A 25,396-nucleotide genomic window follows, 5' to 3' on the forward strand; every position below is an offset into this window, starting at 1 on the left:
TTTTCTAAATGTGCAGTCAGGTGGCACTGGTTGCCTCACCAGCAACTTGAAGGAATCCCAAGAAAAGATTCCTGCCTGCTGACAAACAAATGCACCTTGCCTCCCTTGGGAGAGCTTGTGGGTGATTTTTCATTTTCTTTCATCCAGAGTCCTCAGAGATACAGTTTTAAGACGAGGAGTCAGAGCCGAAAACTGCTGCTCGCATGGACAGGTCTCCTACATCTGGCACGCAAGTTGGATGAGGAGTCAGCTGCTGCTAACACTAATCTACCCCTCCTATCTCATGGGCTGATTTTGAGCTCTCTGGAGTCCCTAACAGCAGTGATTCTGTCTCATCTACTGGAGAAACCCCAGAGATGAAGTTTCCAAACACCCCTGCTCCTTGAGGAGACTCTCAGGTGCAGCACTGCAGGATGCACTCTCCTCCCCACTCCCCAGGGCTGCCACGGGCATCAGTGTTGCATAGGGCATTTGGAGCATGTTTGCAGTGCCACGGCATGAAGCCCCAAGTCAGCATCTAGTGTGTCTTTCTAGAGGCAGGAGGAAGGGTGACCAAGTTTTTTCACGTGATAGGCACGTGCAAGAGGGCAGCTGGACTTAGTCCCTTGGAAATACAGGTAAATGTTGCAGCTCCAACACCCTCATCAAGGGAGCACAGCTGCTTTTTGTACCACAGGTTTATAACAAAAAGCTCACGAGCAATGACTGCTTTGTGAGACCAAGTATGGCTTAGAGGGCCTTCCTCCAGCCTCATGCATGTTGTTGTGAACCCCTGTGAGCTGCTTGTGCTAATGTGAAAGACAAGGAGCTATGCTTTGAAACCATCCAGAGCTTATGCTAGCACAGAATGGCTGCTTACCCTACAGACCTGTAAAAACTACAAGTGATGCGTGCTCTGCAGCGTACCTTCTTTGCATACCAGTATGCAGGGGCTGTTCAACATAATTGCTATAAACTAGAAATCTCTAACAGATTTGGGATTTGCATTGCTGCGACAGACCTTTCTTCTGTGGTGTTGTCACAGGGACACATGAGAAGCTGTTTGAACCAGATCTCCTTGATTTATGAAAGATGTGGTTGTAACTTTGGTGATTTCCAGTGGGGTTTCTCAGAAAACATTGCTTTCCCTGCCCTTTCCTTATCTGAGAGACTTTTTCCTGTAGTCTGGAAAGCTCATCTTATCTTCCAGGGAACTTGTGGGACATATATGCGATGCAGCTCTGGTTATTAGCAATGCCAGCATGGATTATCAGAGAAGACAGAACTACTGAACTGTCATGTGGGGAGATCATAGATCTTTTACAGCCTGGTTTTTAAGGGAGATCTTTGGCTTAAAGTCACCGATCTTAAGTGAACCAGCCAGTGCCCTGTGGAGGAGGAGGCTGGAATGCTCTGAAAGGCCTGCAGCTAGAGCAAAAGCACATTTAGCTCACAGCCAGCCACAGCATGTGCTGCCTTTTGGTTCCTGTGGAGTTCAGGGACATGAAGAAGACCCAAAGAGACAGGCTCCCAGATAGCCTGCTGGGATCTGGGGTAAATACTGCTGGGGAGAGAAGGGACGTAAGACACCAAACCTGTAGGAAACCAGTTTTCATTAGTTCTGCAACCCGTTGGACAACTTGCGTTCTTTTATTAACTTTTTATTACGGCAAAAGTGACTGGAATAAAAATAGTCTAGGTGCCAAGGGGATAAACAGTGAATTAAAAGGATTAAGGTCTGAACATTTTATTGCTTTTAGAATGATGTTATTAGATTTACTAGCTTAAGTTAAATTTACATGGCTGAATTACTTCTTAACTTAGTAATGAGTTTTGTGGAGAAAAACACATCTGTTTAGGTGTTTTAGAAGGACTTCATCCAGAATATGTCATCGCTCTTTAGGCCATTATGGAGGTGTAGAGCAGCCATCCTTTCTGTCATAAGCTAAAGGGATGCTGACTGGACATTTCATTTTTCTTCTGGAAGTCCCTGTGATCTGCACATCGTGGAAGGGCCAAAAGCAGCTCCCGTAGGTAAGATAGCAAGAGAACTGTTTGCAGTGTTACATTAGTTATATCACCAACTGCAATATCTTGGGTAACGTTAGTGTTCTTAAACTCTTGAGAAGTTTTAAGATAACTTGTTTTTCGAACATATACAAGCCCTTTGTGTTCTGAAGATAGCGTGTGGCCAACTGCTGACTGACAGCAGCAGTGGCAAATCTGTTTGAGGTCACCTGCAATAAACTTCTCTCCTGACACCTGGTGACACAGTCAAGCCCAGTAAATAACTGTCGTGCTCCTGCCCTTTCAAAGGGCTCGGGGGTGCCGGAGGTGTGTGTATTGGCTTCCTCTGAATCCACAGTGCTTGCGTGTGGCTCTTTCCCCCACAGCTCCTCACACAGCACACTTGCATGTTGGACAGAGTCCAAATTTCCTCCCTCCTGGGGATTCCTTTGCTGTTAATTTAAGTGATGGCAAATGCGAACTTCTTGCCAGAGCTTGCTGTGTGTTTTTGGATGCTTTTTTTAGCTGTTCCCTGAGGGGTCAGCTTTTGTCCTTCCTCACTGTACTTTTCTGCTTTAGGGAGAGAAGCCATGAGCTGGAGCTAATAGGTCCCACCTGGCTTTGATAGCGTCTCTGCCGTGGCTTCAGTACCTAAGTGTCTGTCACAGTTTTCATAGACTTTTTGCTTTGTTGTTGTCTGTACAAAGCTGGGCTTATAATAATGTGAGCGTGTATGTAATTTTTATCTTAACAGCAGACTGAATCATTCATGCCTGTAATAGTGTGTCTAGTTCCCATTAGATGGTTGTCTGCAGCACTGTAACTTGGTGATTTTAGATGCTGAGAGGAAGTTAAAATTAGAAAAATCACTATTTTTAATAGCTACACAAAATAGCTTTTCTCTTTAAAAGTCCTGTGGTGAAGACACGGTGGCCCTCTTTATAATAGGGGTAGAGTGAACATGTTGAAAAGAAGCGACCGCCCATCTACCCTAAGTCCAAACTGAAGATTTACAGGCTGTCATCTCAAACTGGGGACAGCCCAGATAATGTGCCACAGACTGGAAAGCGCTTGGTGGCCACAGTCTCCTTTCCGGCAGGCCAGCGGGGTAGCCAGGAGTGTACAGCTGGAAAAGTTGGAGGGCAGCTCTTCTGTTTGAAGTTATCTGTGACTTTGACCTCCCTCCAAGGTGCCTGCCCTTGTCACCAGAGTGGGCTTTGGGCTTTGGTGCCCCCCAGCTGGGCTGTACTCTCCAGGATTATTCTCCACGGTCTTCATCCAGCCGTGAGGCTTGTGCTTGCACAGCCGGGAGTCAGTTCAGTTGTGGTTTTACTCCCATCAGCTATTTTCAGCAATCCTCCTCTTATTTGTCCAGATGATTTTGCTGGAGGAAATGTGCAGTGGGATGTGTTCACAGGGCAGGGAATAACAGCGGCGGCTTTATGGAGATGCAGGTGTTGGAGGAATGCCATCTGTTTGTGCTTCATTTGCACTGCGCTTCTGCAGGGTGCTGTGCTTTCTGTGACCATCCAGGGTGTTTTTAAAAGCAAAGTATTTGGCTTAGTGCAGATATATTTACCCCAGTCAGTGTGTAGATGGGAAGGCCCTGGTGTGGTCTTCCTTTTCCTGGTAGGTTGAAAAGTCTCCGATGGAAGAGCTGGTGTGTAGAAATGCTGTATGATGACACCTAGGAGGCAACTGGAAATGGTGGTGAGAGAGAGATCTAGTGTGGCCTCCTGGATGGATAGAGAAATCCTTGTATGAGTCTGGGACCAGTGTGGCAGGCGAACTTGGCATTTGGTGAAGTTACCAGGTGACTTGTGGAGAGCATGCAAGCAGTAGTACAGCATTTCAAACTAGGATTCAAGTAAGAAAAACAATCTAGACTGTATGTGGAAATAAGCAGAGGAGAAGAAACCTATGAGGAAGCATCAACCAGGATTCCAGGGTCCGAGGGCATCAATGGCTGAATATGAGAAGGCTGTAAATTTGCTGCTTTTGGTAACCTAAAAAGAGCCCAAAAAAAGAACCCAAAGAGGGTTTGGGTGTTTGTCCCGCAGTGAGGAGACAGCAGGGACTCACAACATAGCACTCGTAACCACAGCAAGTGTAATGCATTCAGGTCTGCTTCACTCCCTTACAACAGAGATTGACAAATTGGAGGGAGTTCAGGGGAAAAAAAGTAACAAGAGAGCTTGAGGGATTGACTTATGAGAGAAGACCGAAAGAGCTGAATATGGATAACTTGGCTAAAGGATGACAAATGGGGTGGTTGAGATATAAATCTACAAATATCTGAAGGGTGTAAACACCAAGGCTATGAAGAATTATTTAGAGTGGTACAATGGGGTGTAACTAGAAGTAATGGGATGAAATTTAAGAGAAGGCAAATTTCAGTTGAATAATGGGAGAAGCTTTTTGACAGTGTGATGTATTAGGCCATGGGTTACTCTTCCAGCAGTAGTCCTATTGCTCACTACTTAGGGCACAACCCTGTTTATTAAGAAGCCAGAGTTTTTCCACAGTCTTTATTAACGACAGTTTCAAATCGTGCCTTTTGGTTTTTATTTGTTAGACTCTGAGATGTGCAAGCCGTACACTGAAATCACTGTGCCCCTCCAGACATGCACCATGTCTTGATATTGCACCTTGATATTGCATCTTGATATCATGCAGCTCTTGAAACTGAGGAGAGGGCATGAGCCTGAGCAGCTCCTCAAGGCACAGTTCAGCCCAGATGGCATGGCTGGCATAGCAAGTTGGGTCATGTTGGTAGTGTCCACTCTTTGCTCAGGACCTCCTTCAACCTTTTGCTCTTCTCCTCATGTAGGCATTGTATTATTACCATGTGGGGGGTTGTTCAGTTACAGTCTCTGGAACTGACATCAATGTTCTTATACTCTGTATAAAAATAAAAATCTTCCACTTCAAAGTAATCAGGACAAACAAGATCCCATGGATGCTCCTAAGTCTATGGTCTTTTATAAACCTACAATACCGTACTTTAAATTTTTCTTTAAAAAACTCCCATTTCTTCTCCTGCTTCTCACTTCACTTGAAATGCAAACTAAGGTCAAAGGATAGCTTGCCTACTAGCAGAACGTGCTGCATTGTGTGTCATTTTAAAATGTCCTCCACGGTCATTGATGAGTGCCTCAGAGTGACTCTCTTGAATGCATCTTGCTTTCCCTTATCTTGAAGGGCTAAATTAGAAAATTAGGTAACTAGCTCTGTAAATCAAGTTAGAGAGTCTCAACTAAAATGGTAGTTTATCTTCAGCATAGGGAAGATGGTAGAGATTCATGTAATTAGAGAACCAAATGCAGCTGTAGCACTTAGCATACACTGGCAACACGGCTATTCTGTTGGAGAGGGAGGACAGAAAACTTTAAAGTGTTGGCATGCTCAGAGCATAAATGAGACAAGAGCTGAAAGTGTCTTATAATTGTTCTTAAATGTGTTTTGTATTGCTCATGCTGTCCCTGAAGAGGTCTGTGTCTGTATGCTTCAGGGAAATTTCAGAATTATATCCTTTCTCGGCCTGTGGGAAGAAAGAACCACTGAAGGATTTAATTCTCCTCTGGATGGGGACGAATATTTTCTTTGCTGAAAAATGCAGTTTTGGTCTACTCAGAACTGGATTAATTTGGTGAATGCTTTTCATAGGGAATTTTGTGTGGGGGGGAAATGTCAGAATAATTGTGTCTTCATTGCAGCCCCTCCCATCGCTGAGGGCTGTGGTGAGAGCACACTTCTGGAGAGGAGAGCTCTGCTTTGAGCCACTTTTCATACCCAGATCAAGGGTGAATGTGTGCTCAGGCCCCCTTGTCTCAGGAGAGCAGCATAACCACTAAGCTGCCTCAAGTTTGCCACCTTAATCTAAGTGGTTTCCATTCAGCAGAAATAAATCATTTATGTCAGTATGACTCCAGAATTATTTTTAAAAAATTGTTTGGTTTCCCTCCTGTACAGGAGTGTCAATAATTTTCCCTACCTTACTGCTGAGGCCACTTTAAAAAGGAATTTAAATTATGTAGCTGAGGGTCACTAGTAGCATTTACAGGAGACATTGATGTTACTTTCTGGAGTTTGATTCCTGATACTCTTTCACATCTGTTGGTAGATTTGGGCCCTACCAATTTACAAGACAGGCTTTCCAGCCATACAGCCTCCATGAAGAGGATGGGGCAAAGGTGGTCAGGTTTCTTTCAACTTCTTTGGCAAATTCCTCACAATCTAATTAGTGAAATATGTCATTGCAAAGCCATGGCATGCAGGGGGAAGTGTTTGGGGTCATGAACAAGGGCCTTTGGGAAAGGGCACCTCAAATTAATCTCCAGTGAGTTTGGAGGTCACTGCAGCAGTCCAGGCCACTTTCTTTGGTGACGGAGGTCTTGGGGTGTCCTTCCTAAAGGCAGATGTGTGCCTGCAGCTCTCTGTCCTCCTACCCCCTTGGCAGGTGGGTCTGTACCACCTAGTCACCCAGATGGTGTGTTAGAGCTAATCCTCCACAGCAGGCCTGGGTTGTGACCTGGGCCATTTTGGTGTATGCACCTTGCTGCTGTGGGTCCATAATCTGCAGCTGAGGGGCTGGTGAGATGGCAGGAGACCAGGCTGTTGCAGCAGAGGCCACAGGAATGGGGCTACCAGAGGTCTACCATGCCAGAGCTGATCTGGGCAGTATGGTGGGCTGTGAGGCTCAGTAAGTATGCTTTTATCAGTAAATGAAAGAAAAAAAGCTGTCCTCCCTCCTTATCTGCTGAGGGCAATGAAAAGTCTAGTGCAGTGAAAGGATTAATTTGCTAATGATGTTGGACCTGTGTGGATGTTTGATTAATAAAGTAGTAGTTTATCTTCTTACATTTCCCCATAGCAACTGCAAAAGAGTTTCAGATGTCTACGGCCTTTCCTGCTCTCCTTCTACCGTGAAACAGATGTTTCACGGAGTGACTCTCAAAAGGACAGACCAGCACCAAAACCCACCTTCTGGCAGGAAATGAAGAGAAGGCCAAATTGAGGGAGTCAGCCCAAGTGCAGGGCACACACCTTTCTTTTTTTTCCACCATGTGGGAAAACACATAAATGTGTGTGCACAGAAGCCACAATGTGAAAGCAGATTATTCTGACTCCAGAGATGTTATTCACTTTCTTTAGCAGTGTTTAAAGGCTGGAGAGTTTTTAGCTAAATGTACTGGAGGGTTACACAGTTCCTCTGCTGTCTTGGGTCTTTTTTGTGCCTTTATCCTCTGTTTCTCTCATACTAATTCCCTGCTTTTATCTCCTGCAATTCCTTCTCCTCTGCCTGGCACTGAGAGCCTGCGAGAGTAAATGTTTATAATGTGCATTCGGCTTTTGGTGAAACCTATTCCAGCTTTCAAAGAAAGCTCTTTCGTTTGGTCTGCACAGATGTAAACTTTAAACAGGAGAAATTCCCCGGATTCAAAGGATGGCTTCAGGATTCCAAACGCTGCTGACGTTCTGTAGTGTTCTGTCCTTGTGATAAAACCGCCAGCTTGCATTGCCTGCTTCCTTTGGATTTGAGTCTAGGCAGTCCTCGAGTGGATCTAGGCCTTCTATACTTGCAGCATATACTAACAGTGCTTATTTTTTGTTTACGTATAAATAAGATGTCTCTCCGCAAGATCTGTCAGAGGCCAAGCTTGGGTTTTAAAAAGGAATAAATAAGCTATGGAAGAGTTACTCTGTCATAAGGTGCATTGTGTCAACAGACGTTTATTTTATTTACCTGTTAGAGTAGGAAGTGCCCTGACTTGTTACAGTTTGTTATTGCTTTCTGTTTTGTTGGGTGCTAACATGGTTCTCAGTCATTTTTGTGTTCTGTTTTCCCTGGAAAAAAATTATATCAGCCTCTTTTCACAGTTATTTTCCTTGGCAAAAGTTAATACCTTATTTATTGTTAGCTGCCATAGGCTATATATGAACTAGCTGATCCTTGGAGATACATAATTCACACACTTACTTTGCACATCCATTTAAAAAAATTGAGGAGGTAGCACCAGCTATAGGTGATGGAAACTTTTCCCTTGTTACGTTACTCATTTCACAACAAATCCATATCAGTAGTGACTGAAGGCTGTGATAACTAATGGCTGTTTACGCATCAATACTCACACAAGTACTTTCCACCCATACCTCTCAAAGTACTTTATAAAAAAAAAAAAAAAAAAAAAAAGCAAGCCTGAGCTTTATTATACCAGATGCAAATGTTAAGAAACTGAATCACAGATGAATGTATGCTCAGGACACCTGGTGACAGTGTTTGGAAACTGGGACCCTTGACTCCCTTCCCACGAATGGGACCACTGTTGCACAGTGCTGTGTGCATCAAGTCCCTTTGAGGCCAGTGCTGTGTGCATCAAGTCTCCTTTGAGGTCAGTGTCTCAGTGAGTGATGGTCCTCATCCGTGTCCCACCTGCAGAACTCGGAGGCACACGTGTCTTAAGGTCTCGGCCACCTGCCAGCTTTGCAGGATGCTGTTTTCTAATGGAGAACAAATTATACAGGATTTATTGGAATGTCCAGAGAAATCGGCTGTCTTTGCAGTATGTCCACCCTGGATGAATTATTTCTTGTCATTTTTCTCTGACAATATGGGAAACTGATTGGCCATGACTCTGAGCTGTGTCTTCATCTCTTGTGAGAGCCAAGATGAAAGGGCAGCGCTGGAGCTGTGCTCCACTGGGCTGCATCATGAAGTGCAGCTCCAGCACCTCTAAGTTAGCATCAGATAAGTAAACAATAAAGAGGTGTCCTGACAGGGACTGAGTGGTCTCACCAAAAAGGTCATGCAGCCTAGTACTCGCTGTGATGGTTTGGACAGCCCCAGCCGGGAGGTGTCTAATGTGCTTCATTCACTGTATGGATGTGTCTGACAATGACTTCCAGAGCTGCCAGGCTGGGGTCTTTTACCAGAGTAAAATTCCCTTGAAAATGTAGAAATGAAGGTGAAATAATTAGTAACAAACCAGTGCTTGTGTCCTGAATTGCTCTTCCCCTGTTTTTTCTCTTTGTTATGTACTGTACCTGGAGATCCTGATAACCGTGGTAAGGCAGCGTGGGTGAGTGGGGAGAGGAGAAGGGGCGAGCTGCCAGGACTTAGCTGTATGTATTTAATGTGCACTGAAAAGCAATTTGGATCTCTGGGAGACCACAAGTGTGAGTGATTGGGATGATTGAGAGCTGCCGAACGAGGCTTGAGATTGCGGAGATGCGGTTCAGATGCTGAATTATGCTGCTGTCCCTAAACTTTCCTGGTTTTGAATAACATTTTTCTAGCTGAGGTTTTGCAAGTATGAAGCCCGAAGCCAGCTTAAGGAAACTTTATGATGTGAAAATTAAGTTTTCTCTAGTAAGCTGCAGTTTGTCAAAACAACAGCACACATTCCAGTTGGGCTACAATTTGGCAAGATGCAAAGATTTCATCTCTCCCTTTGAATATCTGGAGAAAATGGAAACCTGGCATCTTAGCGCTGCATGGATTTCTACACAACCCTTTCAACAGCTGGGATAAGCTACTCTGCTTTATCACACATTTCCCTTGTGTTATGAATCACCACCTTTTCTCCAGGCAGTTTGCATGCAGGATTCTTTAGTCTTTGGAAGCTTGTGTGTTTGGCTAAGGGGGGCAAAAAAAAGGTTTTAGAGGGAGTTGCTCAAGGGTAAGATGGATCTTGAATTTGGTTGCCTGATGAGAAAGGAATTGTCATATAATTGGAGCTGGTGCTAACTGACATTTCTGCTTTTGGGGGAAATATTTTGTGAAAATTTACTCTGTTTCCCAACAAAGCTCTTAAAAGTGTCTCACGGAAAGGAAATTCCATACGTTTTTTTGCTCTGGAAGGAAAAAAAAGAACTGGTTTTAGCTGATGATTCCAAAATGAGAGAGAGCAGCTGGCTGCCCTGACTCTCAGAGCAGGGGGCTTAACCCTCCTTCTCCTCCCTCTCCCCCCCAAGCTCAGTCTTATGCTCGAACTCGTGGAGCTCGCAAGCTTTCTGCTCCTGCCAGCACCCCGGGATGGGCATCTGGGCTCCCAGCTGCAAAAGGCAGCCCACGAGGTGGGGCTGCCTGGGAACGGCAAAAAATGAAGGCTTCGTCTGTCTGCCCAGACAGCTGGCGAGAAATTAGGCAGATTTCTGACCCACCCCACGAGCGGTTAGCTCAAACTGATGCACAGCCACAGACATTTCCAGTTTGGACAACCTGACATTTTCCACTGGAAGCCTCTTGTGACAGGAGGCTCCTGACCACCATCATGTGCATGTCGGTGCCTATGCGACGTATTAGCATGCTGCTAATAAAGTTGTGTAAATCCATTAAGGTTTGGAGCCTTGCTGGAGCAGAATGATGTGGCTGAAACCTTGTGAACGTAGGGCTGCTCTGAAGGTCACCATTCGGATAGGAGCTAAACAGAGGTGCCCAAGCAGTCATCAGCAGGTAGCCAATAAACAATAAAAGTCTGAGTTATTCCCTTTCTGCTTTGTGACCTCAGTATTTTAGAGCTTTCCCCGTTATAAAACTCGCCCCTGTGTGAATTTACTTGCAGCTGTAAGAACAATTTAGTTCCACTCATTAGCGATGAAGCAAAGGTACATAATAAAAAAGAAAGGATAATACATCACCTAGTGTATTTTGTTCCTGGGCTGGATGCAAACAGGGCACTTTAAAGTATTAGTTGTTTCCAGAGATAGTAGACATACAGTTGTATGTTTTGGAGAATGTAACTGTCTAAGTAACAGGAGACCTCAGCCACCCGCTCCAGGATTAAATCTTTGCTGAGGAGTATGGGGAAACTGGTGTGCTCTGCGTGTGTTTGTGTGAATGATGGGCTGCGTAGATCAGTGAAGTGCAAATTTCACAGTCTTCTGCTGTCCTGTCATATCTTGACTCAAAAAAAAACAAAGTTCAGAAGTTCATTGCTTGAGGGGGGGCAAAAAAAAAAAAAAAAAAAAAAAAAAAAAAAAACACTAAAAGTTTGCTCTGACTTATTTGTGCTTTTATGAAGACTGTCTGGAGCTGAATAACCCCTCGTGAACTTGCATCCTCCACCCCAGCTGCAGCCTTTCAGCTCCAACAAAGACCACTCACTAAATCCAGGAAATAGAGCGGCGCGTGGGTGAGTTACTGACTCCACATTCACACCCTGCCTGCTGTCCGGAGGGAAAGTCGCTCCTCCCTGACTGCTGCACTCAGAGCCTGCAAGAAAACCCTGTGCATGTGTGCATGGAAAAATAATTCTTTGTCATCCATAGAAAACTGCACTTTCCATTGAGATTTTCCTGTGGTGCAACTCTTTAGAAACCACAATAAAAACTCCAGGCTGCAGGATTTTTATTCTTTGCCTACCTCGCTGCGCAAAAAGGGCCGCCAAATGGTTTTCTGGAAGCAGGATTTTCAGCCGTGAGCAGTGATTTAGCAGAACGAGAATATCAGTTTCCAAGAATGTTTCATTTGGAAAACTTTGAGATTTACTTGAGACACCACCAGTCTATTTCCTCTGCTTTGATTACTCTGCTTCTACATATTTAGCCCACTGGCTGTTGTTCTTTTACCCTCCAAAAATCTGTTTTGATGCCCTAAACATAATTTTCTTTGTTATGCTAACGCGGGAGATGGAGCGTGTGCAGAGAGAAAGATAAAAGCAGTGTTGTTTTATGGATCCTACGCAGTGTACTTTGCAGGAACTTTTTAATGCTTTGCACAGTGCTCCGTAGTGGGATAAATGCTCTTTAAGACCATTTACAAAACACGAACAAAAGAATATTAACAAAGATGAGTAAGCATGGATTTCCTTATTTCACAGGTGCAGAAACAAAGCTTTCTAAAGCTTTATTGTTGGTACAGGGTCTGCCAGGAGTAAATGGTGAGGCTCAACCTGCAGGGCCATCACGTCCATGTGTCTCAGTGACCCCAGTTGGAAGGGGAAAGTAGTTTAATGTGACTAAGGAATGAGTTAGATATTTAATAGTTTAAGCATCAGTCTTGGCTGCTTGTGGGATGTTGAAGAGACGGGTTTAGGTGATGTGGATTTCTGTCACTGGGGGAAAAAAAAAAACAATTCAGAAATTCAACTGCCTCCCCAAGAAGCTGTTATTTCTTGGATAAGTTTAGTTTTAAACTAAAATTTAAATTTTGTTTTACTCAAAGACCAGAAGTTTCCTTGGGAACTGCCTGAAATGAAGCAGATGGACTGTTGGGCTGAGGGGAAGAAGGTACCCAAAGGAGCAGCTACCAAGGAGGAGTGCCTTATGGCCCCAAACATTCCTGCAGCACAGCTTTATGTGAAAGTCCCGCTATCCATTTTGCAGTTTTGTTAACACTAGTACTTAGTGGTTTTAAAATAGTTTTTATTAAAAAAAAAAACAAAACAACACAGCCTGTGAGGAGAGGTTAATGGAGTAATGCGGAGTGGTTTGAGCTTTGCACTTCTCCTGCTGACTGTGGTGTACTCCAGCTGCTCCCCGGTGGCCTCTCCTGGGAGGCAGAGGACTTTCCTACTTGCTGCACTTGGGGATGCTCTTGGTCAACATCACACATGTTCAGGGACACTTGGGAAGAGACTTGGAGCCCACGTGCACTGTCTGGAAACTATCACAAGTCCCCCCAGCATGAATGCTGGCTTCTGAGAAGCTGAAAAGTTGTCCCAGGTGCCCTGTGGAGGCACATGGATGGGCTTTTCTGGGCCATCCACCTACGCCAAAATTTCCCATCTCTGCTACTCGTGTAAAAGGACGTATTTAGGACTTCTCCTCTGCAAGGTGTTTGTTTTTTTTTTGTGTGTGTGTGTGTGTGTTTTGTTTTGGCTGGATCAGTTTCCTGAACTGATTGATCCTGTAATTGAATTAATTACAGGGTGACCGCAAAAGGAGGGGAAGCAAGATGGGAGAAAGAGGCAAAATGGGATCACAGCATCCCAGGCTTAGCTTGGTGTAAGCTGCCTGCTCAGTTGCTGTGACAGGATGCATTTGGGATGGTCAGTGGGGCATAAAGCTGAACACAATCTGTGTGAGGGAGAGTACAGCAAAAATGTCCATTGATCAACCTATCAGGCCTCTGGAGGTAATCCTGCATGCCAGCTACTACACAGCCTAAATAATACCATCCCTTAGACTTTATTTATTTAAAATCTGTTGGCCTCGCAGTGATTTTTACTCTACGTCATCTGCACTTAGTCTTGCTTTTGCAGTAAGACACTTCTGCTTATCAGTCCCTGGGATTACGCTGCAGCTGGAGGCGGACTGCTCGGCGAGCAGCTCCAGGAGGAGAGCTGGTCCCCAGGGGCTGTCCGAGCAGATGCGCACCAAGAGTTTTGCAGTCTGCAAATGTTGGGCTGATGTTTTTCCTCCTCTGACTGGAAGTTTCTACATCCTCATAACTGTAGGTACAGCTGCTTTTTCTTAAATTGCCTGCAGCATTGGGACACAAACTACTTTGGTCTTCACTGCTTACAGCTGGTGACTTCCTCCTTCCCGCTTGTGCTAGTGTCCAGGGACAGAGGCTGACCGTGCTGCTCCAGCCCACGTGTGAGCTGCTCCCCGCGTGCTTTTAGCTGCGGTTTGGTCCTGTCTCCCAGCAGGCTTGCCAGTAAACTGGAACTGTCTGTCTTGCAAATGGTCTCATCTTTAATTAGAAAATCTTTAATGTCTGCAAAGTCACATGTGGGTGCCAGAGTTTGCAGCTCTGTAACCTAAGTTCTGCTGCCTTGCTGGGTTTAGGTGTAACATTTTAAAAAATAATCTCTCAAGCCTCAGGGTAATAGCACCCATTGAGCCCTGCTAGTAGGTGTTCTACGGGTTAATTCTGGAGAGAAAGAAAAAAAAAACATTTTTTTTTTTTTCCGAGTGAAACAGTAAGGTTTGTCAGTTCATTTTCTCATCTTTATCCCTTATGGCCAGCTGTATGTGCAGACTCTATTTTTGTTTTCCCTGTGTCTCTGCAAGTGCTAATGTTTGTTTTCTGTTTTTGTTTTGTCCTGCAGTCCAGTACTCTGAGCCTGTGTGCTCTGTGTCAAGCATTAGATTGTTTTTCTATTAATCACATGTTCTTCCTGGCTGTAGCTCTCACCGGCTGGCTGCTGCCACCAAGTTTTGTGTGTATTGTGTGTGGTGTAGCACTGAGAGTGTTTGACTCACTGCAAACCCTTTCTGATCAGAGTGCTCTGCAGGGATGCTGTGACTGCAGCCAGTGCAGCAACCACGTAGGCTTCTTGATATATCCTCCAGTTCTGTCTTCCATGTTCATCCTGTGTTACAGGAGCTTACTTTGCTCCAGGGTTAGAAGGAGCCATGTCTAAAGGCAGGACCTTGAGCAAGTTCTTTACCAAAGCTCTTGGAACATTTTCTGACATTGTAGGAATCAGAAAAGCATGACCATGAATTCAGCTCATGGGGTCGTGGTGGAGACAAAGTCTTTCCACTGAGCTGCCCTGGAAGACAGATGTAGCTCAAGGCTAGATGGACTGTGGGCCTCATGGTCCCATGTCATCCTGTAAGTTGTTCTCATATCATGTAAGACTAGGAATGGGTGCTGCTTCTTTCCAGAGACTAAAACCCCTTATCATCAGAGAAGCACTTTGCGGAAAAAGCTCGAGCTGTGCAGAGAAGACTATTAATGAAATAAAACAGCTTCATGAGAAGCAACACTTTGTGCTTTGTCCTCAAAGGAATCGGTCTTTCATGAAAGACTTCGTGTTCCTTGGATTTATTTATTTATTTTTCCATTGAATGAGCAAGATTGTTTAAAAAGGGTGGTGGGGAAGGTCACTGGGGAAAAGCCCCCTCCCATACTCACTCATCAATTCTTATGGCATTAAAAAAATTAATTTAAATTGCCACTTTCCTCAAAATGAAGTGTAAAGCTTTCATAGTTCTGTTGTTTAATTTCCCAACTGGATATGAAATTAAGGAAATTGTAATTGTTTGACCTCTCACATCAGGGAGTCTAGGTATTTTTTCTTCTGTTTCACAGGAGTACATCTATACGAGAATAATGGCTTCCCCAGAGGCTCCACTTCTTGTAAAATACAGTCTAATGAATTAAAATATATCTCCTCTCTTTTGGTGTTTTGCATGCTGTGACCTGCCTTGGGTTTGAGTTCAGGATGGCTCCCATTGAACTGTCTGAAGGCTGGCAGCATACTTCCTAGTGGTGAATTGTTCTTCCTGAAGTTTGTCCATTGATTAAATCCTCTGGATTTGGTAGGTCGTCTTTCTTACGCAGTTCACTGCGTTTTCCTCACTAAGCATTGCTAATGCGTCTTCCATAAACTTGAAGCTTTTTCAGCTTTGATCCAGGAACCTCTCCAAATTCAGCAAAACCAACCAAAGACTTTTTTTTTTTTTTTTCCCTCTTCTTTGTGTCCTTTGTTACTGAAGAGGGCTGCAAATATTTAATACCATTTAAAGCCAGACAAAAAAAAGTCTCTTTTGGTGATTTCTCCAAAACACCAGTTGATTATTGTTGGCAAGGACATCACACTGGAAAGGACTAGCTGTTCTGCGTGGTTTTGAGGCCAGAATACTGCTGGGATCATCCCTGGTGGCCGGGTGGAGCTGGCTGGGTACCTGCCCAGGAGCCACGGGGTCCCCACGCAGCAGATGGACCTCTCCTGAGGAGGGGAAAAAGGTTGACACCAAAGAACAAAGCTCCTCTCCACCACAGGGTGAAAAAAAAAAACACACTGAATGTCACTGAGGAAGCAGCAAATGCTAGTCTGGAGATCTCTCTGTGTCTGACCAGCTGCGTACGTGGTTTTTCAGGGGAGATAATGTACTGCCTTGGAGAACAGCTAGGCAGGTCACAGTGTGGAGCAAGGATACATTTATTTTGAGGGCTCTAGCGGAGAACTTTTTGTCCTGAAGTCACCACTTGGAGAGATTTCTCATGTGGCAGGAATGGGGAATGAGCAGACTTGCCACCAGGGTAAGGATGTTTTGCTCTCGAGGAGAGAAAATGAGTGAACATCAGCCTCGCTGGTATGTTTAGCTCTCAGTGATTGTAGCAATGAGTTCACCTGGATCTTGCTTAGCCCTCGTTGCCCTAATGGGCCACACAGGTGGCCTCGTGCATACCCATAGCAGGTGGTGAAACAGCTCAGCTTGCACCATGGGAAGAAATTATCAGGAGAGGATGGCTGAAATGGCTTTATGGGAGCTCCTGGCAGGAAGAAGTGACTTTGTGGAAGCTTGTGTCCAGATCTGGTGAGAAGTTGGGACCTGCTCTGCTGCATCTCCAGGTACTGGAAGCTCTGGCTTGTGTAGCGTATACACTTGGGTTTTCAATCTGTAAAAATCCTCCTGCTTCTTCCCCTCTCCTTCCCATCCCCATTGCTCTGAGAGGTGGGTGAAGCCTCCTAGCTTTCCCCAGAGGAGAAGGCAGAGGAAAGCAGAGACCTGGCCATGCTTCAGGGCACCCCGATCCACAGCAGGCAGAGGCAGCCCCTGGCTGTGGTGGTGCACGAGCTGCTGCAGCTCTGCCGGCGCTGGGCAGGCAGCTGGGCAGCAGCCCCAGCCAGCTCACTGGCAGCGCAGCGCCAGCACCGCAAAGAATCGCGCCCTTTGTATTTCGCCGTCCAGACCTAACATACTGACATGGTCGGCATCAGATACAGTCGACACATGTTTAAGTGGTGTGGCTGGCTGCTTTGAACAAGTGGGAATGTGTTCTTGGACCGGTTCGCTCTCTGCATTTCTACAGAGTTTCCCACTGTCCATTTTCCATAGTTACTTACAGCGATTACGTGGAATCCAGGGCTGCAGCGGCTGCGTGCACAGCCTCTAAACCCACACCTGTGGCTTTTTTGTGTCGCGTATAATTCATTACTGAGTGACGCTTCCTGCCTTGTCATCTTTGGTCCTCGATGAATGAACTGTGTAGCCAAATCAGCTTAGCGCTGAACTAAAGAGGCGGTTTGCGTTCAGCTGTGGATCCTGCACGAGTCGTGCAGAAACTTATTTGTGTTGGTATGGCTGGGTGCTCACGGGAGGCTCCGGCTCTTTTGATATCGGATCCACTCACAGCTTGCATGTCCTGCCTCAGCTTTATTTTCCCTTCCAGAGGCATAGATACTGCATGAATCACTGTGTCTTTGCAGAGGCTCCAATGTGCAAAGGTATTTGTGCTGAAACCTCACGAGGCTGTAATTAATCTGTAGACGAAAGGAAATGTTTTTGTGACAGCTAAATGAAGACCAAATAATGTGACGTGATGAAAGGTATGCTCAGCGGTCTGATTCAGGATCTGAAGTTTATATGCATTTAGCTTTATGGTGAGCTGGAAAACTTCTGAAACAAGAATTGCCTCAAGTCCCAGTTAGTTGCAGACAAAAGTATACAGAGGAAAACCTGCACATAATTATATATTAATAAGTAGAAAACTGAACAGAGATTTTTAAAAATGACACCCTGTTATTCAGTGCATTTGAAAACATTCAGGAAGCTTATATATAAACTGTATATGAGTGCTGTACACAGAGAGGAACGTGCTTTCTGCATTAGATCTATCTGATCAGGGTACGTTCCAGTGAAGGAGGCTGTCTCTTTTGGTTTTAGTTATGTTGAGATAGAAAACATCTGATAACCTTTAAAAAAAATATTACAGACTTTTGTAAACTAGGCTTTTTTTTTTTTTTTTTTTTTTTTTTTCAGATTGTTTTGTAGAAGGAAAGAAGTTGCTGATCATCTTGTTTGAAACTTAACCATTTCTCCCCTGCGAGTTTTTTGGTTTTGTTTTGTGTAATGAAGGAAGTAATACTTCAAGTTCATGTTTCAGCTTGTTCATCATCAGATGCACATTTTGATGCAAGTTCTCTCACATTAGTTCATGTAAAGCTGAGACTATTCTAGCAAATGGACACAGTGGTAAGCCTGGCAGCTGCCATGTACATGTTCAAGTGGCTTTTTGAACTGCCACTCTAAAATTGGTCGATGCTGAACATTTCAAGCAGTGACACGGGGTCCTTAGCTAATCTTTCAGAATGCCGAAATTTCTGAATTCCACTTGTGCAGAATCCCAGAACCCTAGAAATTCTGGGAGAAAAGACCTGCAGGGGGTTTCAGTCCAGCATCCATCCCCAGTGGGGCTTGTCATCAACACCACATTGAGTTGGCCATGGCTTGGCTAGTAGAGTCTTGAAAACCTCTAAGAGGTTTTCAAAACCTGTCACAGTCTCTTTGCGTGCCCTGTTCCAGCACTGCAGGACACCCCTAGAGGAAAAGCTTTGGGAAGTCCAGCCTGAACTTCTCAAGCTGCTATCTGAACCTCGTGCCCTGTGTCTTACCATCTGCCAGTACCAGGAACAGTTTGGCTCCATCTAAGATACGACTGCCTTCAGGCAGTGATGGGCTGGTACTCGATCACATTAGCCACATCGTCACCAGATCATTAACTCTAGAGAAGTATAACACGTTTACATCTGAGCACATGTCTCCTTATGCTCTCACATTAAAACATGTGTGCATGCTTATTTTCACTTTTAATCTAAGCCTTTGATATCCAAGCAGCAGCTAGATTTGCCTGTGTTTATGTGAAAACCAGATCTTTTTTAAAAAATGTTTAACCTCTTAATTTCATTATGGCTATATCATACCTATAACTTAGTATTGTTACAGGTCTGTGACAGTACTGTTATTGTTACTACAATTGTCATCATCAGTATCTATTCTTAACATGAATATACCATGTCAGCTTGCTATCCCTATTCTTGTCAGCAGAAAGCTACATTTTCTAAGAGTGGGCAGAGTCACGTACTGCTAGAAGAGTGAGCTGGATTCTGTTATGACTTTAGCATCATCAACAAAATGATCAAGTGCTGTAAATTCACATTATAATTATGATGTCAGTCAGAAACAATATAACTTGATTTTCAGGGTGACAGAGAATGTGCCCTGGGAATTTGTAGGGAATATATTTGCCTCATTTGGAAACTGAATAAATCCTAAAATAAATATTTCAAGAATATAGATGTAGTTCAAGCATGTATTTTCCAATTAGCACAAGTTTTAAGGCCAGAACATTTTTTGCTTCTGTTTTATTTAGTTACCATAAATGATCTCAGGATTCTGCACCATCTTTTGCCAATATACTTTGCATCCTAGGCACTTACAAGCAATACTTGATTTTCTTTGTTTTTGTCTGAGATGTGAATTATTCATTGAAGTAAGTAAGTTATAGATAACTTGAGTCTTGAGAAATGCATGACGGAGGAAAAACTCTCTGTTCAAAAGTGTAGTGAATTGGCTGTTGGACTTGAGAGACACTCTGGAGAACTTTGTACTATGGGCATGAGAGGTGGGTTGGGTTCCCAACTCCTTCTGGCTATATAATTTCTTTAAGGCATCTCACAATGACATCCAAAATCCTCTACATTTGAATGACAGTTGTACTTAAGTCATATTTTGTCTCTTTTGGGAAAGATTTCCAAAGTGATGTAGAAGCACGTCTGCTTCTCAGTGTCACATGGAGGGAGTTATTCCTCTTCAAAACACATTTTTATACCTCTAGTGACTTGCAGCTTCAAGACTTTGTCTTCAAGGTCTTTCTGGTGGCTCTTTAAGGAAAGCTCCACTCAGTCCTGCCCAGACCTTTAGGGTTTCTCCAGGCTGACTTCAAGGAGGCACTGAAACCGAAGGGCACAGTAATGTGGAGAGCCATTCTGTCTCTCATACCGCAGTTGGTACGTGAGCACATCTACTGTGGTGTGAAGCAATGCCTCTTCCAACAGCAGCTGGTTTTATTTCTGTTTGTGCTCGTGCCTGGTACCAGTCAGCTGCTTTGTGAATAAGCAGCACCCACGGCATCTGAGCGCCCTGGCTGCCTAGCAGCGTGCTTCTGTGGATTTGCTGTCTTACCTTCCTGCCTCTCTCCTCCCCTTCCCCCCAGTTTCTACTACACTTTGCCTTGTAGACAGCAATATAGAACCAGGCTGCTTCTCAGTTCCATCACTTTTCCCTGCTGTGAGTGAATCTGTTGCAATTAAATTTTAATTGAGATGCACACTGCTTAAATAGACACAAGACAGCTACAGCTATTGCTAATTAATTTTCTTCCAAAATGACAACATTTAATAATTATATTCCATGTCACTTACATTATTTATACAAGTTTAACTCTGGGAATTTTTTTAAAGGCACGTCAGCTGTGAAAGTGCTTTATGGTGTTAATCTCCTGTAAGGCAATTGTGATTAACTTGAAAAGTGAAAGGATGTTTATGGTGCATTTAGTAAATTAGCATGTAGCTCTGCAAGTTTCAAGAGAGATTGAAACACTGAAACATTTGTATGAATGTGTAGTAGTATTTCTGGTTACAGCATTTGAATCCAGAGAAGCCCTAATGATAATAATTTGTGCTCTTGTGTCATCTTTCTTCTGAGGATCTCAAAATACTTCCAGTCGATGAACGAACGAGCTTGCGCTTTGTGACAGAGATTTCCCCACAGTTTCTCACTTCACCTTGCACAGCACAAAGAGATCATCTGCTGCCCCAGCATGGAAAATTCCTTGCCCTCTGCTCCCATGCTTTAATAGCAGGCAATGAAAATGACCTTTTTGTATTTTAGTATGAAGAATCCATCACTGGTTGCTGTCAGACAGGGTGTTGGATGAGTGGGACCATTTGTCTGTTGCAGCGTGACAGTCCTTAGGCAGCGCTGTGACAATTTGGGGAGTCTGCCTGTATGAGAGAACATGTAACTGTCACATCATGGCATGACTTGGTGTTGGTGGAGCAGCAGAATTGTCAACCTCTGAGCTTCAAATGTTCACCAGGCAGGTAGAAGCTTCTTTGGGCAGCTGCAAGGCAAAATCTTCCAGCCTCTCCCACAGGGGTACATAACGGAGAAGCTCCCTCTGCAGAACAAAGGAGCTGGATATCGAAGGTGAGATGCGTCAGCCTCGGGGGTTTACTGGCAGATCAGGGAGCTTCGGGAAGGTTTGGAGAATCAAAGAGCTTTTTTTTTTTTCTCCACAGTGAGGGTCCTTTTTAAGGTGAAACTTAAAGCTGGAAGCTACGGTGGAGGGATTTTATGGGTCAGAGAAATAAATGTGGGAGGGAGGAACAGGTTAAGACTGTGATCCCTCAGAGGACCAAAGACCAATAAAAGTCAAAACTAGATGAGGAAAGTGACTGCAAGTACCTGGCTGTGTGTATTTCCTCTGCTAGCATAGGGTAACTATTTTAAAAGCTCTGTGCCTTTCTGATTGTTGTTACCACATACCACTGCAAAGTTAAGCTGCTGTGGGAGCAGAGATCTGGAACAGTGTGTGTTTGTATTTATTAAGGATGCTGGGGATTAGTATTGATACAGCAGAGATGTATGGGATGGCGCAATCCCCTTCCAAGAAGGCACAACAGACCATGCTGAAAAGTGTTGCAGGGATGGCAAGAAAAGTACCTGGTGTGCTGCGATGGGCAGGGGAGGTGGGGGTGTTGTGGACTGCTCCACTGGGCAATGGGAGTGTCTTGGACAAAGGAAATTTGACCAAATGTGTTATATGGGTGTATAGTAAAACTCCCTTATTGGATATATGGGAATATCATATGCTATTCAGGTCACATAAATTTAAGCGTCTTCTTGAAGCTAGCCATTTTAGTTCATTGTATAGTGAATACATATCAAAAAAGTACCTTCAGAACCATTTTACTCAATGTTAAGATGGATGTGAATGAAAGGCTGACTAGTTCTGTCCATCCTCATGTCGTATCATTAAATTGAATTAAAAAAAAACCCTCCTTGTTACTTCACTTTATTTTTCTCTCAACTTTGCTGCTAGCAAAACAGACCCAGCAATATTTAGTTCTGTTTTAGCATCTAGTTGTTTCTTGTGCACCGTTGCGTGGTGCCAGGGTTAGGGACTTGAAAATAAAAAACAGAACTCGCCAAGATGCAGGTTCTTAAGTAATGGAAAGTTTTCAGGGCCTTTATTTTATTGCTTGTCTCGGTGGGTTGTAGCTTATTCTATTCCTCTGCTGTGCAGGTAGCACAGTTAATTATATATGGATGGTTGTGCTTATCAGTAATACAGTCACGATTCTTGGCAAAGATGCAGAGTGTCGAGGCACAGAGGGGTGGGACACTGGTGTGTGCAGTCCCCCGTCTCCCATGTCCTGGGAACCAAGAGCTGCTACTTTGCACCTGACCAGACAGGAATCATTTACTCCTGTAACAAATAGACCTCTTCCTCTGTGTGTTTTCCCTGGAGTTATTTAGACACGATGTTGTTTGCTTTGAGGTCTCATACAAGCAGCAATTTGCATATGGTGCTGGAGTTACCGACGGTTCATTCCTTTGATTGCTGATTCTCACGGTCCTGAAATACGCCTTCAGCTGCCGAGGCAGTTGTATAGCTGTAGGGGCTGCAACCAGGAAGGCCACAGGTCTGGCAGAAGCTGGTAGTGTTTTCTCCAAGACACACAGTATGAGTGGTCCTGTCCAGGTCCCAGCCAAAAGACATGACAGGAGCCACGTGGCCTTGGGTCTGTTTCGTGTCACTGCACTGAGCAGTGCTAAAGGGAAGGCTTAAACATTAATGAATGTCCACAACTACCAGTTCTCTGCTTTAAAAATCCCAGTGGCGTGCAGTAATGAAAAGCCAACCCTATGCATGCTGCAGGTCCATTTCTCCGAAGGCATTTGTTTGGGTGTATTCATAAAAATAAAGACTGATCTTCAGTTATAGGAGTGCTAAAGGAAGGTATCTAACTTTTTCTCAGTTTGCTGCTAATGATTTGGGGATGGCCAACTCTATTTGTTCTCAAAAGATACATTTTCTCAGCTACTTTAATGAACATTTCATAAATTAGTAATAAATCTGAGTTTGCAGTGGAAATACTGGCTCCAAAATAGAAAGCGTGCTGAGCTGTCTCATTTTAACTCATGAAATGCTGGGAAAAGCCCAAGGGGACAAAGTGGTAACAAACACTGTGTAGCTGTGGACATGGTTTAAAGACAAGAAGTCGTTTGGGCCTCTATAGCTGGTGACATCTTCCCCCCTCCTGTTCCATACAAAATTTGGCTCAGATGAGTGACTAGAAACAGGAGATTACCTGTGTTTCATTTCTTCAGTAGATAAAAGCCTAACATGCTTTTCAGTCAAGTGCTAGGTTATGAGAGCAAATGGGATCAACCTGGAGTGGTGGTTCAGTATTTTTAGTGTTTAGTTTGGAATGTTGAGTTTCCCTGACACTGTGTAATGCAGAGAGCATGATAGTATTAGAAATATATATTCTTTTAGGGAAGGGCTGATTTATGAGGAATTAGTTAGGAAAATAATTGTTCCCTCACTTGGGGGAAAATACAGTGCAATGAGAGTTAACTGAAGCCCTCTAGTATTTCTCCTAAGATCAGAAAAATGTGTCCTAACAGGTACACTCACTGGTTCATGATTTTCCAGGGTGATCTGATTCTCATCTTGGATACCTGTCATAGAGCAGAAGGTGGTCAAAGTCAATGGTTTCATTGGTGAAAACAAGTATGAAAGAGATTAGGAGCAGACGGGTATCTCTGGTCCATCTGAGCAAAGTGACTCAAATGACACACATTTAGGCCCTGATTGAAGAAAGTGCATATGCATTTGCTGAAGTCTCCCGGAAGCCAATGAGATTGAAAGCGTAGTGTGGTAGGCTTTGAAGGGCTTTGAAAGAGGAGACAATAGTCGAAGCAAAACAAAAGAGCAAGCCATCAAAGGATGTAAAGCAAAATGACAGGAACAAAGTGACAAGCTAGAAAAATGCTCTTTGCTCCCACATTCTGAATGGCTGTGAAATCAGCTTTGTACTCATTAGAGCCAATGTAAAGGAACTTGCTGTAAATGAAAATGAATGGCTTAGAGGCTGGTGTTTTGAGTTCAGACATGTAGGTGAGTGGCAGGAAGCACAAGAAAATGCCAAACTCTTGGAGCCATTGTGCAGGAGGAAGAAACAGGAGTCAGAGGTGGCCTAGAGGCAAAAAAAATTACAGTGAGGTTGGAGGAAACTGAGGACTGCCTCAGGTTGCAGACTTGAGTAACCAACAAGACGTTCTCCACTTCTGCAGAATTTGGCACCCTTGGCCACCTTCGGTCTGTGGCCAGGTTCCTGTGAGAAGCTATCAGAGAGGCAGGTTGCCATTTCCATGTGGGTGGAGGGAATCAGGTCTGAACTAGGTCGGTCTTGAGTGAAATGTGGGAAAGATCTAGCAGAGAGAAATCCCAGAGGTAACTGGTACAGAAGATTGCATACAGCTTAGCTGTGAAGGGAAGAGGAAGATGGAATGAGAGTTACAGGCACAAGTGGGATTTCATTTTGAGAGAGGCAGGCTGGGTTTCTGAGGAAAAAGAGCAGGAGGCAGAGAGACAGGGCAAGGAGAGTTGAGAAGGGCTATGATGGTTGAGAAGATGGTTGTGGGGGAGTGAGGTAATTAGAGGGGAAGAGCATATGAAACGTTAGGAGCAGGGAAGGTTTTGTAGATGGAAGGTTAAAGACTTATCTTGTTTTGGCTATTTTCTCTAGGAAGAATTCAACAAGGTTGTACACAGAAAAAAGATTCAGAGATAGAAGGTAATTATCATATGCGTTAATATACAACAGAAATAATGTACAATAACTACAAGGGAAATTAAGTAATAACTATTACTAGTAATACTAAACAGATATCAAACTTTGGTTAAGGTTTGTTTCATACCATATTTCTTTTTGTTATTATATATGTAAAGGGCTCTGTCCTGAAAAAATAGTATTAATTCTTTATATTTTGTCTTAAATTAGTATCAGACAACAAGAGCAAAGGAGGAGGAAGTACCTATAGGGTCTTCTCAGGATAGCCTTAATGATTTCAGTGTTTTATTTGAGAAAACAGCAAAAAGCATCTTTTTTGTGTTGCATAGTGGCCACAGCAGTCATTGTGCCTCAGAGTCTGGCATAGCATCTGAATAGCTATGGGGTCATCCAACAAGAGTGAATGCAGTCTCCACTGCTCAGCCCCTAGCCTGATTACCACAAAACACACTTCTTTTGCTTGACTTGCTTTAGCTGTCCAGTTGCATGCACACAACGTGATTCCTAAACCATTCTTCTGAGCTATAGCAACCTGCCAACGTTTGCTAAAAGTTTATTGCTAGCCTGGGTTTTGTTCCAGTGACTTTTGTGGACATGAGATGTGCTGGCATGTGAGCCCTGCTCGTTTTGTATGTGATACTACAGAGCAGCAGAGGATGAGGCTTCCCCACACTTCTGTTCTTCTGTAGGATGTGGAGACACCACTGCTGGGGGTGAAAAGGTAGATTTTTCCCTTACCTCTTATAACAGGAGAATTAAATCAATTATAATGTTATTGCTTTCTTTTTTGATGCTAGCAGTTATACACCAGACCAAGAAACGAAGTCAGTTCTTGTAGGCCACCAAGCAAAAACTGCAGGATA

The 25,396-nt window shown here is 43.9% G+C and overlaps 1 protein-coding gene across 7 annotated transcripts in view; it reads left to right on the plus strand.

The window, feature by feature from the left end:
* The window catches only part of GLI2 (GLI family zinc finger 2), a 189,244-nt gene that overhangs the window by 14,138 nt on the left and 149,710 nt on the right, over positions 1-25,396 (plus strand). For 2 of the 7 annotated variants that reach the window (XM_027461185.3, XM_027461190.3), the window contains exon 1: positions 16,095-16,238. The exons of the other annotated variants lie outside the window; for them this stretch is intronic. The gene's annotated coding sequence lies outside the window, so the exon portion shown is untranslated. Of the gene's footprint in view, positions 1-16,094; positions 16,239-25,396 lie in introns of those variants that run through there. 7 annotated transcript variants of the gene reach the window in all.

The sequence above is a fragment of the Anas platyrhynchos genome, chromosome 7 (genome assembly GCF_047663525.1).
Source record: "Anas platyrhynchos isolate ZD024472 breed Pekin duck chromosome 7, IASCAAS_PekinDuck_T2T, whole genome shotgun sequence".
NCBI classification, from domain to species: Eukaryota; Metazoa; Chordata; class Aves; order Anseriformes; family Anatidae; genus Anas; species Anas platyrhynchos.